The following is a 21164-nucleotide window of genomic DNA, read 5'->3' as shown; positions in this document are numbered from 1 at the left end:
GCCAATAACTACCTTTTGTTGGCTTAATGAAAGTCAAAACCATCTCTTGCCCACTGCACAGATCGCCTAGTGAGGCCCAAATCGGTGGCTATTAACCCCTTCGACGCTCATGACGAGCTGGGCTCGTCATGAGGTAGCCTCCTCGCACGCTCATGACGAGCCCAGCTCGTCATGTAAAGTGCGCTTTCGCAAAATCCAGCGTACGGGGGGGAATCATGCCGCACGCATGCGGTTAAAGAGCAGGCCCTTCCTACATTAGAGCAAAAGTGGTACCTTATGTCCCAGTGTTTTCCGTGACATCCTACTGATAAGGAGGGTCTTTTGAAAGAAACCAAATCAAGATTTTTACAAACCATACCACTCGGCTACCGCAGTACAGCCTGAAATGGGTCAATAAGGGCCCATTTCTACTATCAAACCTGCTATGGTAAAAACACACTTTCATTAGTGTGGGATTCTTTTTGCTTACAGAGAGCGTCTTTGGAAGTAGCTCGATTTGCTGCAGCACGATCAAGCATACTAGGCAAGACGAAGTTAATTTACGTAAAAATAAACAAGGCACGTTTTGGGGAAAAACTGAGCCTTAGTGGCCTGCTTTCGAATGATGCTCTAGGCGCCGGCCTCCAGTTGCCCCAGTGGCGAGAGTGGCATGCAAGTTATGTTGGATTTCTGTGCTGGCTTTGCATCCTGCTCCAAAACCACGGAATCCGAAGTTTAGAAGCGTTCACAGCTGTTAAAACGATCCCAGCGACCCACAGAATTGTCAATCAGCTGTAATATTCCCACGTTTCCCCCCAGACTTTTGTTTAAAAATATAAAAATAATACAATGGCGCCCAAGGGAGAAGGCCCAACATTGCTGGGTTGCACACCAGGGAAATTGAATACAATAGTGAGGAGGACGTGGATGCTTTCGGACTACAAATCACCCTGAAGGCCAGATAAGGGCATGAATGCTGGTAGTGTCAGTCAGAGGGCCAGCATGCAGATACCATTGTGCAAGTGTTGGAATGAGAGAATGCCTCCTCGCTGCCAAGAAATTATACTGCAGAAGTAACGAGTTAAAACGGCTTGCAGTCCCAGAACCACCTAAATCTGTGCATTTTAATTACGGTATCGAGCTCCATGAAAATACCAATCAGGCAACTCATCTAAAGAGGGCTTCCCAAGAGGTAAAGAATCAAGGGAAAGGCAAAATGGGTACGGATTGTTCATTCTCCACTTCTTATACTTTCGTTCGAATGGTGTGCAAAGGCCCGAAAGCCAAAAACTTTTCTCAAACTTAAGCCCATCCCATCACGTTACCCCGAGTCCTTCAAAAGTACTTCAATTCTTACGACTGTTCTATCAAACAAGCCAGAGTTGTGGCAATACGAACTGAAAAGCCAACTAGGTTTGGTTTTGTGGAGAGAAAGGGTATTCTCAAGCATCGCTAAAGCTCAGCAGTGTTAGCTCTCAACATATTGAAAAGGTAATCAATACAGCAAGTTGAGATTGCAGCATGAGCACCCATGCGTACACACCTTTGTGCAAAAGGGGTTGGCCGATGTGCTGGACCATAGAATAGTAACAGTAGTGGCCGGGCACTTCCAAAGGACACCGACTAGAATTAGTTTTCCATTTATTAAATTGTGTGAAAGAATTGACACAAAGATTAGCAATGCATAAATGACCCCCAAAACGTTATTACTTCTTTTTGACAACTAAATATGTACGACAGGTCAAGGTGTAGGCACAATGATGGCCACTGATGCTGAATCTTAGGTAATGCACCTCTATTCCGACTTGCTCCATGCATGGCTGTCTTCGCAGAGATATACACAGGCCGTGACTTTAATCGTGCACTGCTAACCCAAGTCTAGTGTATTATAAAAAGTCTGTCGATGCACCTCCTTCCTGACAAATCACACATCGCTATATAGTGCAGACATATCTGCAAAGTGGTTATAAAGCATCTCTAGAGCAACGTTCGCTGTGCACAGGTATTCAAGTAAAACCGGGACCAAGCAATCCTATTTCACCTCTGTATGCACTGGTATCCCAATACTGAGACATCCGAAGAGTTGGAACAATACCCCATTGATTTGGCTTGCACCATTCAGTGATGTTCCAATATCAAGGCATTCACAGAGCTTGCATGATACACCTCTACAAGGATTTTTCAATGTGCACCGATCTCTTTTCTAGCACATTCACAGGACTTCTGTAATGCACCTCTATATTGAAATGCATCTAGCACAACTATCCATTCCACTACTGACAGGCACAGATCTCTCACAATGCCACTTAATTTCGATTTCTACCTCTCACGGAGACATTCAGCAGTTGCAAAGTATATAGAGCACTGGGCTAAACAGCCATTGTAGGGATTTTCTGCTCGCTTAGCAAAAGTCTATCGTAAGAGGGAGACGCCTTCCATTGATGCGGATTTAAATAACATAAAGAACTAATTTGCACTGTACTGATGTGGCCAGGCCTATACCGCCCTTTACCATTAGGAGAACGCGTTCGACAGTTCAGTGATTCAACGTTTCATTAAGAGAGGATAAAAGTGGATGCTAAATTTTGCTGAGAGAATAGCACATTAAGTAGATCTCCCTAGAGCCACTACCAAGGCTGAATTCCTTGCAAATCAAATTTTAGAGTCACGTAATGAGAAGAAAGAAGTTTTTAAAATGGTCAAATCTGTGGCATCTCCTGAGTGCTTGGCATTCACTTTTGAGCACTCACAAGACCTCGGTAATAGCCTGTTTGAATTCTTTAGTGCTAAGATTTCCAAGATAATCACCGCTTTCACACACTTTCCCAGCAAGCCGAGGCCTTTCCTTGAAGATATTGGAGTTATCTATGAATCCACTCTGTGGTGTGGTTTGGTCAATTTCTTCCGGCTCTCCATCAGACCAGAATCTGCTGTCAATCTGGAAATCAGCATGGAAAATTCTTTGTTCAACTTTGTTGGAAATCTGTAATCATTTTATCTCTGGAAGCTGTCCCTTTACCATCGAAGAAAGCTTTCAATGTACCTCTACTGAAACACCTACTACAGACCCAACTTGTATAGGCAATTTCAGACTTGTATCACATGTACCTTTCACAGTCAGCTAATGGAAAAAGAATCAACAAGCAACTTCCTGTCTTTCTGGAAGCTAAAGCTATTCTGGACAGTGCCTAGTAAGGATTTCGTCCAGGTCATAGTACAGATTCCGCTCAGGCATCTATTCTGGACGACCTTCAAATGCTAGCATATCATGGCAATATATCTGGCCAAATTTTGACTTACAAGCTACTTTCAAAATGATGTCACATTCCAGACTCATGGGAAGACTCATTAAAAATCAGAATTTGTGGATCTGCATTGAACCGTATTAAATCTTATCTGCATTCCCAAGTCTAAGCTGCTCACTTGCCACTATATCAGTTGACAGTTGTGGCTGTGCCACGGGGGGGTATTTGCTTTTCAATGCATGTATTATGCAGATGACGCTCAATTCATTGTCTCAGAAGAAAGTTCTTCTCCCGATGCTATAGCCAGTTTTCAGGAATGTATGCTTGCAGTATCACATTGGCCATCACACAACTTCTTAAAGTTGTATGATACATGCATAAATGGAGGTCCTTTTGACCACTGTCACAAGTCCTCAATAGACCCTTTCTAACAACTTTTGCTCACCTAAACTGGACACTGCCTCCCGTACCAGTACACACTGCATGGAACATAGGGATTTACTTCAACTCTAACCTCTTGCTCACTGTTCGGGGTAAGCAGCTTTCAGCTTCCTGTTTTGCCCTTATGAGATTGCTTAAGAAAATGTTGCCTTCTGTCCCATCCCACACACGATTTTTACTAATACAGGCAAACATTTTAAGTCATCTGGATTATTGTGACTCTTGTTTTTGAGCGCTTCTACTGGTATAATAGTTTGGCTCCAGGGCATTAAAAATGCAGCAGTAAAGTTGGCCCTTCGAAGACCTTGTGACGGTATTCCTCTTCATAGACTCTGCATTGGCTATTGATTTAGAAAAGCACTATGCCCAAATCATTGTTTGACCAATAAAGCTTTTCATCACTCGGTCTGTGTTACTCTGTGTTAATTATTATGATCCAGCATGGACTTTGAAATCAGCTCATGCTCTTCTTCTGAAAGACCCTATCATTTATAAAGTCCACATAAGTGGCCAGGCTTTCTCTGTCCAGGCTGCTAAGTTGTGGAATTACCTGCGCTTTTCCATCAGGGCCTTCCCATTCTTACTTTCCTTAAGTAAATCATTGAAAACCTTTCTGTGCACTTTATAACTCCATGTTAGTCATCCGTTTTAGCGCTAGGAAACATTTTGGTAACAATGCGCTTTATAACATTTCACTAAATTACATTCTCCAAATAGCCTTGATGTGCACACATTACGACAAAGGCAAAACAGGGGGGGAGGATAGAGGGTTTGAGAGCTAGATCCGCCCTCCATTATTAACCTGAAAAAACAACCCAAATTAATGGGTAAAGGATCTAGCTAATGGGTAGGGTTGGCTTTCCTGACCAAACTTGATAGGAAAAGCCTGCAGGAAAGAAAAATGTCTTTCTTGAGTCCCCTGACTCACCAGGGTTTCCCCACGGTGACATGCTTCATCATTAGGGCCATCTCAGCTCTCTACAACCTGAGGTGTACTGCGACTTGCGAAATTACGTAGGAGCACTTAATGGAATACAATGTGTAGTGCAAAAGTGTGGTGGAGTGGGTTAAAGTGAATTAAAAATACCTTCCTAGTGGGTGAGAATATTTTATTGTTGCTCCTAGATTGGTATGTCTAAAAACTGGGTGATACCATGGATCCTAACTATAATGGGCTAGTGATTCTGGGTATGCGTCAACATGTTTCGAGCGTCCCCCAAGCTCTTCCTCAGGACCACACATGGACCAGCCCTGTGTTTGCCACTCCTAGATTGACCTAAATGTGGTAATATAAACACAATAAATATAAAAGTGAAAAGCGCTGCAACTTATAAAGCATGCCTTAATTACATACATACGCTCAAAGCTGGTCACGTAGTATTTTGGATGAAGCAAGATTGTGCCCCGTGGGGGGAAAGGTACTCCGAACCCTATGTTCGTAATGTAAGTGCCTTGCAGGATCAATACCTAGAGAATTCTCCCCACCAGAAAGCATATATTTTCTTTCCTGCAGGCACATTACGACATGCATGGTTGCACTTTAACCAAAAGACACTTGTAAAACCATCAGTATATGCGGTCTTTCTTGTTGGTGCATTAGCCCCTAAATAGGACTGTGGCATGAACCAAACGCTGCGTGTATATTATTGCAGAGAAAAAAACAAAACAACGGATGGACTGCTCAAACTAATCTTAGCCACTGGCAATTACTGTGGGTCGCAATCCAGTCCATGGTTCTTTTCTTCACCTCAGACAGGTACCAGACAAATGCACACCAGCTTTGATCCTTCTCCAATAGTATAGTACAGCCCAAACTGCCAGGCCAATTCCCCTCTGAGCAGAAGCACAAGCAACCCAAGACAGGTTAGTATATGCCAGATCTAGAGTAGCATAAAAGGAATGGAAGCACAATGCACTTGGTTCAGCCATCTACTGCTCTCCATACAAGCCATAAACTGGAATTTCTTGTGTCCATTTACTCACTGTGTGCAATCGACAACGGCACGCTTTGTTGTTCCTCTGCTGCTTCACAGAGGTCTCTGCGCACCAATTTACAAGGTATCCCACAATGCTGAGACTTTGGTTCTCTTCTTTTTTTCCCTTTACACCACCTCACTTGGTAATGTCATAGCCTTTTATTTATTCTTTCACCTTTACGCAGACATTACATAAATCACCTCCTATCATAGATATCAGTCTGCCTCAGTCATCACCCACTGGGTGGGTTTCTGTTCACGCATGCTCAACTTGAAAACGGAATTTCCTTCAATGTCACCTCTGCACCCATCTCTTTTCCTAACCCTATATCTTTCCAGTCCCCCCCCCCCCCCGCCCAAGCACCAACAGGCCGAAACCTTGGTATATAATTTAAAGTCATTATGAGCAAGAATTGATCAGAACTGCTCCAGCCATAGCAACCAAAAAATAAACGTTTGCAAAATTCAATCACACTTTCAATTACATCAACCAAGATCACGATCCCCGCACTAATTCTCAGTAAAATGAACTACTGCCAGTCTAGTGATAGGCCTCTTCAATACCCCTTTGACTCCGTGAGTATGGTAAAACAGTTTGCCATTAAAACCGTTGACAATCTTCCATCGTGAGGATGGAATTTACAATCCCTCATGAAAATGGATGGCCAACCCCTAAAAACATACCTATATATACCTAGCATCAAAGTTATCAAAAGTTCCTCCCTAAACCACCTTTCAAAGCCCTAAATTGTTTAGTCTTCGAGCTCTCTTCCTGCCAAACTGCATGTTCAATCTCATGGCTTCTCACTTTAAAAAGACTGCTTACATATGACACCTCCTCAAAGAATTTCAAAAACAACAAGTCACACATTATCCTCTTCGTACTTATATCTCTAAGATTTGCGGATGCAAATATTCAAGAATTACAAATGCATTCGCCATCTTCAAGCAGGAGGGGCTTGCTATATATTCACCATTGTACAAATGACTACTACCATTTTTGGCTAACCCTGCAACAGTGGTTGTGATTGTATTCTGTATATAAAAATAATTTTAAAAAAGAAAAAGGAACAAAAAAAAAAAAAGAATTGTTATCACCAAAGATCCAACATACCTGCCACTCTCTCTATATTTTCAAACTAAATATAATACCGACCTGTGTACTGTCACCTTGTTGCTACATACATAATTTCTTTTCAAAATCCTTCTGTCGACCAATAAATGAATACATTCCCAGATCCAACTACAGTTGCAGGTTGTCTGTGCATATCAGGAGAACATCTGTGGGCATCAGAAACACATTAACCGATGGATAAGAGAAATAGGTCTTTGAACAAGCAGACTTTAAACAAAGGTTCTGATACTAGATATGGTCAATTGCTCTGCCCTTTTAATTGAAGCATATGCTGGGTCAAACCCTCAATCTGAGAGAGAAGACCAGAGATTGCGGCACTATATTTGATAAGGACTTATTTTTATGCAGGTCAACACAATATTCAAAGAAATGAAAAATCAGATGAATAGGTTAAAAAAAATGTATCCTACTATTCAATATGGACCTACAAATATAACCTGCAAATGTGCTCAGTCTCAAGTTTACACTTCGGTAACATGTCATACAAAACCCTCTCAGTCTGCTGATAAACAAATTATGCAGACCATGTTTAAACCTCAAGGAGTGCAAACACTTCATCAATACAATAAAGGACTTCTGCTGAAGCACAGTGTCAAATTTAAGGTGCCCTGCACGCTCCACACATCATTTTAGACAAGTGCCTTGACATACCTTGAAGTGCCTTCAAAGCCTAACTTCATACGATGTCAGACAGCCCAATGGATTAAATTCTCATTCAGGAAAGATCTAAAAGCCTTAATGTTGAGATAAACGTTTCCCTGTTATCTTGACACAGAACAATTCATTTTGCCATCCATGGAAAGGGCCATGGAAATATATCACCTACAGACCTACAACCAGTTCCATTAATGGTCACCAACCTTTTCCACAAAAGGTCAGTGATCACCCTGTACACAACTGGGATACATATTTAGGGGCCAGGCCTATAAACAGACTTCCAGCTATCCACCAGTGCCTCTCAGGTGTTGATCATTGTTCTCTGGCTCAGTTCCTTGCTGTTACCTGCTGCTCATTTTTTGCTGCTTTAGACTACAGCTGGCTAACAATCTCGACCTCCCACTGACTGCTCTAGCAACTACTTGAAAACTACTGATAAGTACAAAACCAAGTTATTACTACAATGTGCCTTAAAGTGCTTCTAGAATAGGTTATCATTTCCCACACAAGAATTTGTGCTAATATTCCTGTATGACACTTTATCATCACAATTAAGAGGTTCTGTTCAATACTGTTCCGGTTGCATGTTGCTCAAAATACATTTCTTGAACAAAGTCAGATGTTGAGTCACAATTACGGCTAGTCCAGTACATTAAATTCCAATAGATGGGACATGGGTTCTATACAATCCCATATTATTCTAGCCCCTAGACTTGCACACCTTCAGTCCCCATGATCCCTGCTCCAATGCCGAAGCACGTTTATTTAAAGACAAGGGAACCCTAAAAGGTAGCCAAGGACCTAGGGTGTCAGATAATTACATAGAACAATGGTCCTTGTTGAAGCAAAATAATCAGATCAAGCGGTAAATATAGAACAGAGTCGATTCTATATAATCTACCCAGCCGGATAGAAAATGTAATACAAGTAAATGGATTTTCTGTCAAGGGACAGTTGCAATATCCAGTAGGATACAATCCTGTATCCAAAGCAAGGCAATACACAAAAAAGTGAGACACGGTGACAGTTTTAACAAAAAATATAAACAAGCATTTGCAATGCAATAGGTCTCGCATTTGCGAAAGTTTGAGCTATTGGCATTCGTAAATGGCAATGCCTTTTATTTATGCGTTTGAAAACCTGCAAGCTGTGCGTAAAAAAGCACTTTGTACTCATAGTCAATGCTTATGAGAAGCAAGGCTGATGGTCTCTTTTACTGCCAGCCTTACTTTTTGAAAGCAAAGACTATATGTTCAAAGTGCGTGTTTATGCACAGATTGCAGGTTTTAAAAACAAATTAACAAAAGGCATTGTCATTTACACAATGCAAATAGCTCCAACTCTCGTAAATGCGAGACCTATTGCATTGCAAATGCTTGTTATTAACGAGTGTTCTTTTAAATGTGTCCCTTTTCAAATATCCAATCTTTTTCCGAATGGCTACCAAGAATGTTGAAAATAAACAGTTTGTCTTCTTGGTGATGTCCCGAAGTTATCGAAATTCGACATCATCTGTGTGGTGTTACCCCCGAACGTGTTTAATCTCACTTTTTTTCTGTTAAATGAATTCCCAAACCCCGAATTGCAGCTTGTGGAATTTAAAATGCTTGAATGTTTCGCCACAGTGTGATATTTTGGAGCTGGTTCCTTCCACGCAGATGGCCCCGCCGCAGCTTACGTCGGTGTGTATGAATGCGAGCAGCCGGGGGTCCTTGGCTAGGGGTCCGCGCTGCCTTCTGCCTCGGTGCTGCGTCGCTCGTGACGTCACGCCTTCGAGTGGCTCTGGGAGAGCCTGCCAAGCGTTGTTGCTAGTTAGGGTGATGAGCAACGCAGGTGATTCAACGGGGGATGTGGTGAACAGGAAGGGGAGCTGCATGGATCTCTTGAAGAAAGTCCACTTTCTAGCAAGACCGCGTGTCCGCAGGCCTTTGATAAAGACCAGAGGCTCTGAAAGTGTTTGGAAAGATGGGATGTGGTGAACAGGAAGGGGAGCTGCATGGGATCTCTTGAAGAAAGTCCACTTTCTAGCAAGACCGCGTGTCCGCAGGCCTTTGATAAAGACCAGAGGCTCTGAAAGTGTTTGGAAAGATTTATAAATGGAACATGACTAAGCATTCCGTCTGCATGAGTTCGGGGCAGGACTTTGCCCAGAAAAAACGTAGTTTCCCCCATGGGGGTGAGCAAATGACTTGAGGAAATATTTTGAGGTTGTTCATGAATTAAGCTTTTTTTCTTTTTTATACCCGACTTGTCTTCAAAATTTCAGCAGCCCATGTTTCCTCCACACGGAACATGTTCCGATCTGATAGCAGCAGTACAAGCTTCCCTGCACAACATGCAGAGCAAGCAGCAGCCATGCAAGCTTCTTATTTGAAAACAGAAAGGGATTGCAACAAAGATAGCCTTCGTAGCACAGAATGAATACTGCGTGGGCAGCACCCGAGCAAGCATGGGGCGCACGCAATAGCAGCCGGTGCTGCACGGACAGCAGTGCAAGCTTTCCTCACACACTCACAAGGGGCAGTAGTCGGGTAGCTGCGGTGAAGCTCTCTGTCCCGTGACAGCTCTTCAGCACCAGCATCGGATTATAGAGGCACAACTGAATCCTAGAGGGGTCGCCGCTAACATGCCCCGAGGGCGCCGCGTGCATGCACTAAGTTACAAGACGTGCACGCGCACTCACCAAAACGAAACCTATCGTGGGGCGGGACTTCCGTCTTGTGAAGCCCGCACCCACGGAGTGCCTGGCCAGAGGAGAGAGCCCCGCAGACGCTGCAGAAGTTAGGAGTGCCGGTGAGTGGGGTTTAGTTGCAGGGTGAGGGGGTTTGGTTGGTGCGCTCGTGTGTATGTGTACGGGGCGGGGGGGGGGGGAGTGGGGGTGTTCTCTATATGTGTGTGTGTGTATGCGTGGCGGGGAGGGGTGAGGATAGTTCTCTATGTGTGTGCGTGGCGGGGGGTGGGGCGTTCTCTATGTGTGTGTATATGCGCGGGGGAGGGTAGGGGGGGTTCTGTGTGCATGTGCGCGGCAGCGGGGGGGAGGGGGTTCTGAATCTGTGTGTGTGTGCGTGATTGTGTGTCTGCTTTCAAGGAGCCATGGGAGACAGGAAGTGCGCGCGACCTGATCCATTTACGCGCGCGTGCACATCACTTGTCTCCTGTCTCCCTTGGCTCCTTGAAAGCAGAAATGATCACAATAGGCTCGCTTTGCGACAGCAGGCGCGAGACCTAAAAACAAAAACAAAATTCAAGACAATCAGGCGAAACAGAAAGATTGCTTGTTCTTAATTATACATGATGAGACAAGCATGGTACGTAGCAACAAACATGACACAGAGATAGAATTGTTTGTGTGCACGCTGTTTTTTAAGGTCGACGACGTTTCGATCCCATTAATGGGGTAACTGGGATCATCATCAGGATAGTGATACTGTAAGCCTGAGATATCACTTTATACATAACCAAAACCATACTAAAATCAGAGAATTGGGGAAGGAAAAAGGAGGTAAGAGAAGACAAAGATGAGGGTTATACTAGGTTACTATAAATCAATGATAGTAGTAGTACTTCATGTCATTCATATTAATAGTCCCATATTTAAGATGAAAACAAGAACACATTTAGCATTACTGCGAGATATAGATGTGGAAAAACGACTAGTTCATGATAGTTTTCCAAAAAGAACAATACAATGGTGGTGAAAAACCATGCACAATGTGCAATGTGTCCGCGAGCGAATTGCACAAGTGTGCGTGGAAGTGGAAGAAATGAAAACGCCAAGTGTGGGGGACTTGAAAACTGAGATTACAAACTGGCAAGAATTAGCCGAGAAGCAAAGGTCAAGGCACAGTGGCTGAAGTGGAGTGTGGTGAAGAAACCGCACGTAGCTCGAAAGGTGAAATCGCGGGGTGGTGGAGGCATAGAAACTAACGATACGGAAACAGAGGGTGGAGCGGGGTGAAGACAGCGTGTGAGCACTAAGTGCAATGGCCAGGGGACATGGTTTACCTTAAGAGCATGGGGAAAGGACACAGTGGTCCAGGGTGAGAGTGGGTAGGTCCAACTCCTAGCGTAGCCAAGGAAAAGTTACTGTGAAAGAAAAGGAAGGAATGAGCTACCGGGAGAGACCGTGGCCTGCGCCCTGAGGTGTTAGGGGTGGAAAAATACCTTGGTCCGATGCTCGGGGAACATACAAGGGGGTCCTGGCGGAGAAGCCGGTATCCTGAGGAAACTGAAATACACGACAAGCGGGGCTGAAGCCAGTTTGCTCGTCATCGCAAGGGTACTATGTCGGGGGTTGTGAAAGTCCAAGCCTTACCTTAAAAAACGGAGTAAACGGGTAATGTCGGATGGCAGGGGGTCCCTGGATGTAAGCGGGCGATGCCGCGTGGTGATTGGTCCGTGGATCGAGGATGTTGAGCACAATGGCTCACATGGATCTGAGCTCCGTGGGTATGGGGAGAGGAGTCAAATGGTTGTACTGCGGAGGGGCAGGCGAGTGGTGCGTGAAGCCCGGAAGGGAGTTAATCAAGAAGTGAGCTGATGGCAAACCGGCGGCCATCTTAGGTGTGGCCCGAGAGTTTAGAAAAATAATCTTAATGCCCAAACAAGCACATGCAAAATGAGGGTTTGTTCGTTCAGTATCTGTTCATGGGGAAGCACTCTCCCGTAAACCAGATGTGCCAATTAAAATTTTAAAAAAGATATAAAGATTTTCTAGGCTAAAAAGATATAGAACACCCAGTCACAGACCTGTGAAACCACACGACCATTGCACTGATCTGTACGTTAAATACGTTACAACATGCACCAGTCATGAACAAAATTCCCATAGTTGCATGATAGTTCGAATTGCAGTTCACATCTACTTGCAGATGAGATCCTTTAGGATGTTTCTGTATTGTAGTGTATTACAATACAAATGCATTTCTGTAGTGGCTACTATCCCAGACAAGCTAGTGAAGTACTTTGCGATGAGTAGTGTGCTATTCTAGAACCCAATGTTCGTAGTTAATCTAGTGAGTATTGGGATTAGTCTTGTCCTTGCATTTAGGAGTCAGGTGTGATCATTGGTGGGGGTATGTGACTTCAAACAAATAGTTAGAGGGATGAGTTATAACAGATTAAGCATTGTTAGACTACAGGAACAGGGTTTCAAAGAAGGTGAGGTTATGATCAATTAAATGAGGTGTGGGAAATGTGTTGACTGGCTTGCTTCAGGACCAAAAAAAATCTAATGCCTATTCTACTATGATATGTGTTACTCCTTATCTAATATTCCACTGGTGCAACACTACTATCACATGCACTGACAAGCATGCACACTTTTACAGACCAGACTTCAGGACATTTTTGTCTATACATTCTGTTAATCAACAGCGTATAGCTCCAGAAGGTACCATTAGAATGTTTAATAAGAGGGAAAGCATATCACAGTAGAATATGGATTAGACTCATTTTGGTCCTGAAGAAAGGCCATTGACCCTCATGGGCACTTAGTGGGTCTGAAAAAAAAAAAAATCAGCCCAATCCGGATGTTTGGGCCATGATAACCAGGGCCATACATTTTATTTGGTTTTTAATGTTGCCAAAAGGTACTTTGAATAAAGACACAACATGGAGGAAACTGCAGGGACTTTTAACTAACATAAAACCGGTTTAGAAAGTGCTCCGCTTACAAAGTACGTGGAGCCCACCCACTCAAACTAGGTGTAGTGAGTAAGGATCCAATGATGAAGCATGCCAAGGGTGGCACCCGTGGGTGAGGATTCTGATAAAATATCCAACTGATTTTTTTTAGGTCTCACGAGCTACCACCTATGGGATTCAGGGTACAGAGAGGATAGGCTAACCCTCCAATTTTGCAGTAGTTTATTCCACTTGGGAGGCGCAGGGCATCAGAGTAGTGTAGCTTCTCACTCCTCATTATTGTGATAGATAATTCTGCATGCCACCAAGGGACGAGTAAGCACATCGACACTTTCAAATATAATCTCACCCAGTTAGTGAGCCAGTAACTCAGAGGATGCATTTCATATTCTTGGCCTGGCACAGAAGCATACGTTGCTTTAGGGTTTCCAGCGTGACGCCTTTTTCAGGCAAGACCTTTGTTCACCAAGTGCAACGCAAATAAAATCTAAACCTTTTATTACGGATGCATGCCGACTAACAAAGTATCCTTATTCAGTCCTTTACGTTTTCTCCTCCCTACTGTTTTTTAAACTCATTCTCTCTATTCTTGTATCTGCTTCCATGTTATACTGTCCATCATTTTGTCACCATATGCTCTAGTTCCTGTCATTTCTCGAACGCTCACATAACCCAATAAATAGTAAGGTTCCTCGATGCACAGTTTGTTCCTACCGGACTGTGTTACTAGTGTGAATGTAAGAGTATGCCATACTTAGGTCAGCAGACTACTCATAGAAAAGAAGTCGGAATTGAGCTTGAATTCCTTCTCACTTATCATTCATTCTTTGAAAGGTCTTATTTTGGTTTACCATTTCATAACTTTTCTTCACTGAAGCTACCCTACTCTCACAACACTGTCTATTTCCTCTTACTGTCGATTCATCTGCAGTGGTAGTTTCCAACACAGCCCAAACACGCTCACCTCAGGTGGACAGCATCACTCACAGACTTTAGGGGATATTTCCAAGGTTATTATTGGAGGCTTGTCATTGTATTGTAGTTGCATTGATTTAGCACTTACTACCCCCCGACGATGCGTCAAAGCGCTTTTTGGCGAGTAGCACGCTACTCCGGAGCCCATACAGGATTAGTGGTGAATTAGAATAGTGAAATATGAAAGTAGTTTGAGAGGTGGATTAAGCAATGGATTGTTGTTATTTGTTCTTAGTTTGGATGTGTCAAGGATTTCATTTGGAGAGCAAATTAATATGGCTTGAATTTAGTTTAGAATTGTAAATTATTTCAGAAACAAAAAGGAAACTTGTGATATTTCTTTAAACGCCTGTGGGAACCTTAACTCGAATTTTGATTCTGGGACACACTCACTTTTCAACGACCTCTTCGTCTTTTGAGTGTAGGAAATCTTTCTTTCAGAAACGTTTTCCCTTAAATCGCCTGAATTGAGAGGTGTTGTTCGCCTTTCAGGATCTTAGGCACGTTTATCTAAAGTGAGTCCATCCTTTGTCCAGTCAACATGGTAATGGAGTATACGTTAGACTCCTTTTCGTTTGAAAGCCTTACCCCTGAAAAGGAGTATCCATTGTCAATTCATCTGATATGGTCATGCACTCATGGTTGCATACTCCTCTCCTTCCTAAATGTTAACGTATAATCTTAATTTCTTAGCTGTCAGATCTCTACTGCACTCTCATATCACTGTCCACTTTCCCGGGTTCCAATCCTTTGGTATCCAACACTCTCCCAGAAAGGTTAATATAGCCTTTCATCTTTAAGCTATTTGAACAAATGCCATTAGCCCAAAATTACGGCTGGCAGTCTGTGAAAGAAGATCTAGATTCTTCCAGCACCCACCTCTCTGACTTTTATTTCCATTCCTCAGTTGCCCGGGGAGGGGGGGTGGGGGGGACCTAGCCCTCCGTATTAGCCTGTTCACAGTCACTAATCATCTACAGCCCCCATTCTTCCTAAATATAGCCATCAGTGAGCATCTAACAAGGTCCAAGCAATTGTATTCACATACTCGCTACGGTCTTCCAGTGAATGTCAGCTGCTGTAATACTTAGAGGCAGGGCTTTAAGTGGACCGGGTCTCACTGGGTCTAAGCACCGGCAGTGTTTTTTAACGGGGCCTCGAAACAGGTCTCTATCGGGTTCTGTTTTGTGCCCTGGGACAGGCGGTACTGTTTTTTTCCAGACTGCAGTGACAGCAGGCACATCACTGCGTGTGGTGAGCATTGTAGGGGGGGGAAGGGAAATCCTTTAAAGAGAGTAATTTTCTCTCTGGATTCCCCTGCTCTTTTTGAATGTCAGGAGCAGCAACATTGTCATGGTGGAAGTGTTTTCAATATCATATACAAGCCATAGTTGCTGCTTATTTATCTTATGCAACTAGCAACCATTGACAAAGCCTTGTAGACAAGGGCGGATTGGCAATGCGGGCATCGGCCGAAGGGGCGGTGTCTCAGTGCCCTCTGTGGGCCGGTTTTTTCTCCCCTGTCCCAGTCCACAGAGAGTGGACTGGGAAAGGGGAAAAAAAACCTGCCCACAGAGGAAACTGAGACAGAGAAATGAAAGCAGCCTCGCTGTGGGGCCCTACAACAATCATCAGCTGTGGCCTCTCCTTCACCCCTGCCCTGCCAAGCAATCACGCTGAGGGTGGCAGGGGAGGGGTTGATGGTTTTCAAGAATCGGCCTCCCTGGGGGCCAGGTTTTGCTCCGACCTTTGAGCCATTTTCACCTCAGCCCCCCTGGGGCCCACGCAGCCCAGAAACAGTGTTAGTCTTAACACCTCACCCACAGCCCTTCACATTCAGGGTATACTGGGCGAGGAAGAATGGGTCTCATTGTGGGGGCCAGGTGATATTTGGAACTCACACCATCTTCACCTCAGCCTCCCCTGGCTACCGTGGATGACCCAGCAGCTGTGTTTTGTGCTCCCTGCCAGGACATTGCCCTGAGGCCTGGAGGGCTGATTAATTTACTAATTGAAGGGGCCTTTCCTCTGTTCATGTGCTTCTCAGCTGAAGATCTGGGGAGGGCTAAGTAGGTTAGTAATAGCAAGGGCTTCGCTGCTATTCAGGTGCTCCTGCGCTGGAGGGCTCGAATAATTGTGACAGAAAGGGGCCTTGCTGTTTTGTTTTTTTAGTTGCTCAGCATGTAGGCCATTGTCACCTTGGCCCTGTGTCCTGCACAAGAACAGTATCCTCCTACTTTCATTCCTTGCCTGTGGGAAATGGTGTTTGATTTTTCTTATGCAACTAACAACCATTGACAAAGCCTATAGGCCTGGCTGCTTGTAGGTGTAATGATACTTGTTTTACATATCTGGATGCAATGACAGAAGCACTGTAATACCAGTCGGGAGCAGGGGCTCCCGACTGGTATTACGAAAGGGCACGCCCCTTGAATGTGGGCTGCGCCCCTTAAATGTGAGCCACGCCCCTTAAATGTGAGCCACGCCCCTTAAATGTGGGCCACTTTTTTCGTCAGTGCCCGGGCCAAATTGTGATCCCAATCCGACCCTGCTTGTAGGTATGATGTGATTGGATGCAATTACAGGAACAGCAAAATACAAGTCGGGCTGCACTCTGTGCTAAACACAGATTTTTAGCTTATGTGTTTTTAAGCCGCGCCCTTAATTACATTGACCACGCCCCTTTGAGACCCCAACCCCCCCGCAGTTTTTTCATCCAACTTAAAGCCCAGCTTACAGTACACTCCATACATTAGTGTACATCTCTGATGAGCCTATCGAACCTATATACCTGTTCCCAAATAATAAAAGGCACGGCATGACTATTGAGATAGTAACACATGTGCTGATCAGTATTTAGGCATGCAAGTATGCAACTATAGCCAAACATGGCCTGGAAGCAACCGGCACTGCCTACAATCCACACCGTGCCCAAGCCAGTACAGGAGTCCGCGAAGACAGGGCAACTGTTCGCACAGGTTAACACACTGGAGGGCATCTCAGAGGTAATAATTCCTGCCTTCATAAACTTGTGCACAAGGTGCTACCAAAAATGCCTTCTGCTACAGGGCAACATCGGGAAGTTTAATAAAGCCGGTAGAATGGCATGGTGTTGAAGAAAACACCTTCTTTAGGGTGTTGGTGCTTAGAGTTGCACCTTAAAGCCACACAATACATGAATCCCAGTGTTTGCCCGTTTACTATGAGCAACTTTTGTGTATCATGTTATAATACACACAGCCATACAACGTTAGCGGCATGCATAAGTTAGTAAAGTAAACAATTGTGGTCAAAGCGACTCGACCGCAGACCTCCAGCTCTTCGGGAGGGTATTTATTGATTTATGTTAAGCTTCAAAGTCCTGTGACATGTTTGGTCTTACCACGTGGCTACTGATCAGGTGTTCAAATAAATGCTTAGAACGTTCCTTTTGTGATGTTATTTTTCTATTTTAGGTCGCCACTTGTCTTACCATACTTCTCCCATCTAGCAACTTGTTCCAGTATTTGTATGGGCCTATGCCTCAGTCGTGAGCTTCATGGGCCGTGTCCAGATTGGAACCACCCACAATGATCCCAGGATGGAAAAGGTAAGGAGATCAGAATGTCCAGATCGGTCCCTGTGTGAACCAGAGTGCGATGAGGTCTGTCTGTTGAGCTTCCCAGACCCACCGTTAGACAAGACTGCTGATAGGCTTTTAGAGTTTTTACTCTCCTTTATTCTGTATGTTTTTAATCACATACACAAGGATTCTCTGTCCAACATAAGCATTGTCTTGGTGAGGCAGTACGGTAAAGCTTTGGGTCACCTAGAAATAAATGTCCTCTCATTGGCCTACTTCGTCCTGTGGTTCCTTTGTCCTTCTTCTACCCGGTTTATGGCTCTCAGTAGGGACATAGGCAACCCAAAAAGTGAAAACAAATAAAGAACGGCCAGGATACTCTCCTTCCTGGCACACAAAAGAAAGTGGTCTGTGTGGGGTAGGGGGTGGGGGGGGGGGGAGTAATCAGTGCTCCTTCACCAATACCCTAACGTGAGGTGCTTAAGTGAAGGGAACACATGGTGCTCAGCTCAGAGTGCTCCTTAACCATGCCTACCAACCCTTTAAAGAACAAGCATTGGGATAGCCATTAGGTCTCACCTTTGGGACCTTATAAATGTTTAGCCAAGCAACAGTTAATGTTGTTGCAGTAAGGCTATTGTGCTGCAAAACGAAATACTTATAAGGACCCAAAGGCGAGACCTATTGGTTATGCCCAATGCTTGGCATCGTCAAATGTGATGCTGTGTTACTCTTGGGAATCAGTTCAATTTTGGGATGGGGCAAAAAGGGGAGAGGTTGCATTCCTTTAGAGGTCGATTTTGAGCCAGAGCTACATTTTGGCTTAGGCCTCTGTAGGCCTCTGTAGTCATTTCTTTTGTCGTAATGAGGGTGCCCATCTCCAAATGCTCACTACAGATCGTATGATAGTCATTATGCACTGAAGAGTAAAATAACCATAGACATCAATCTAAGGAGATGATATTTCTAAGCTGGGAATACAAAATGTTTGCAGATCTCAACTTGGGCCATCATTGATTTGGGTCATATTAGTAGCTTTTTGGTTTTTCCGCTACATCCACGCTAAAATTCATATAAAATTAAAGGGGCTTGTTGCGTAGAGAAGGAGATATGGCGAGGCGGCTAGAGCTGCAAACTTTGGAACTGGGAAACCAGCTGCGAGTCCAGCACCAGTTCAGCATCCTGAGATTTTGGGGAAATCATTTAATCTTCCTGTGTCTAATAAATACAACATTTAAATAAGAAAAAAAACTGACTTTGTGTAATGTAGTATGGTGCTCATGTAATGCGTTCTAGTGCTCTTGGGCGACGTTTGTGCTATATGGAGTTTGTGGAGGAGTGTGGCTCAATGGTTAGAGCGGCAGACCCTGATGCAGAGTTCTGGCCAGGGACCAGGGTTCGATTACCGCCTTGGCGGGGTCTCGGGCTCAATTTCCTTGGACCTGTGAATTCTCACCTCGGTGCCTATTCTAATCACGGGCCTCACGCTGCAACTCTGGGCAATAGCTTGCTTAGCCTCCACACCAGCCCCAACAGCGCTAAGGATGCCTGGCTTCACCCTGGGGGTGCCCAGGAGTGGACACTTCACAGGGAAAGCCAGGAGGGGTTCCACAGCGGTGTGAGTATCAGCGCCAGGAAGCCGAATAGGCGACACTGCAAGGTGACCGTCTGGTGACGGTGCGCTCTATAAGTACCATGAGATTTACATATGAACGTGCAAAAACAAAATAGTGTGCATTCTGACAGTGCATCCACTCCAAATAAATATCTTGCATAAATTTGCATGGGTACAGCCACACAGGATATGCTTTGATATTCTTTGAACGTGTTCAGAAGGATTCTCGTCCAGCTTTATGCATGTGCTCTTTATTGCAATTGAGGCGAGCTTCTAGGTAGATACTTCTGGTGTGCATGGTAGCCCTTTACCTCCACACATTAGAATGACCACCTCACTCCAGTTCATTCCAGACACATACTCCAGTCCTGAACTTTTCACCTACAAATCATTCATTTCAAGTCTTAGTCTAATTAGTTCAGTGGAAGCTATACAAGATAGCACCCAGGGTTCATTAGGCTGCCACACAAGTCCAGAAATGCAAACTGTTTCCTAATGACCCGAAGGGAGGTGTGATCACCCTACTGCACACCTAGTCTTATTTCATTAACCAGCACCAAACACATTACACTGAAGCAGGAAAGGGTTTAGCAGATAAATACTGGTACAAATGTAAGCGAATGCTTTCTCACTGATGCCACCAGTGGTTCAACAAACACTTCATGCTTATCCATAGCATCCGTTGCATGATTCATTCATGCTAACCTGGGCTGGCCTATATGGAAATCCAGAACAAATTCCCTCTTGGGGGGAAAAAAAAATACACACACTCACATTAAAAAACACACAAAAACCCTGCTAATTTAGCGTGAGGCCAAAATACACCTGGCTTCATTGACTAGCATACATAAGGACGTTTCAGATAGACCAATTGTAACCCAGAATTGTGCACTGCAATGCACTGCGAATCTCCCCTGCCGATAAACATAGCTTTCATTTGAGAATAAAAAAAAGTTTGTGATCGTGGAAAAAGTTTCAGCAAATTGACGCCAGAGCTTGTGAAATCTTGCCTCATTGAAGTGCAATTTGCACGACAGTGTTTTGTTTCCCAGAAGCATAGCATAACCTGCTTATTCTGGCTCGGGAATTGAGGCCAGGAGCTTGCTAATTGGCTAGAATTTGGTACCAGCGTCCTCCACCTTACTCTGCTTGCGAAGTGATTTATTTTTTTTAATACAAATCCAGTATTCCCCTAACTTGAAGTGACAGGAACACTCTGCGGTTACCGTAAAGACGTGCTTTCCCAGTCATAGATCATGTAGCAAACAGAAGATGCAAGGCGTTTATTCCCGAGGATAAGAAACACTTTTTCTGCGTGATGGGATCTCAAAGCAGTTTCTTTTTTGTGGCTACTGTATTTCAGAATGGAGTTCCTCATAACGTGCTTTATGGACAGGAGTTCGAGTAGCTTCCAGAGGCTCAAGCAGTATAGTAACCTGAACAGCCCCACTCAACGTTCCTTTTCTCTGTTACTTTTATGACACGTATATATCATGTATGTATGTATGTATGTATGTATGTATGTATGTATATATTTCTTACTGGGTAATTGTGTGATATGGTGCATAATTGCCATCAAGGGCATCTGGTGAAATATACAGATGACCCAGTAGTTTGGAAGTGTCAGCAGAAGCCATAAAACTATATTGCTTACCCAAAATCTAAAGTTAATTTTACATGTTTATGCTGGGGTACTTTGCTTGAAAAGGGACTTTTTTTTGTTCAAACTAAAATATTGATTGAAAATAGTAAGTCATATACTAGGCTATGTTGTTTGGCTGTCTACTGTGTAAAAACAAAAGTATTTAATTATATAGTGAAGAATGTATAATTTTTAAAAACACACCCATAGTGGTGTTAAAGAAAGAAACATGCATTCTGTCTGTAGAAAGGAGACGTCGTTGAAGCTGTTCTCTTCCACTTGAAGCTAATA

General features: G+C 43.9%; 1 protein-coding gene across 1 annotated transcript in view; it reads right to left on the bottom strand.

Moving 5' to 3' along the window:
* ABCD3 (ATP binding cassette subfamily D member 3) overlaps positions 1-21164 on the bottom strand; it is a 344077-nt gene that overhangs the window by 300035 nt on the left and 22878 nt on the right. The window lies entirely within an intron of this gene.

This window comes from Lissotriton helveticus, chromosome 1_1, assembly GCF_964261635.1.
Source record: "Lissotriton helveticus chromosome 1_1, aLisHel1.1, whole genome shotgun sequence".
Classification (NCBI taxonomy): Eukaryota; Metazoa; Chordata; class Amphibia; order Caudata; family Salamandridae; genus Lissotriton; species Lissotriton helveticus.
The sequence above is the reverse complement of the archived record's forward strand: the minus strand, read 5'-3'. Positions and strand labels throughout refer to the sequence as shown.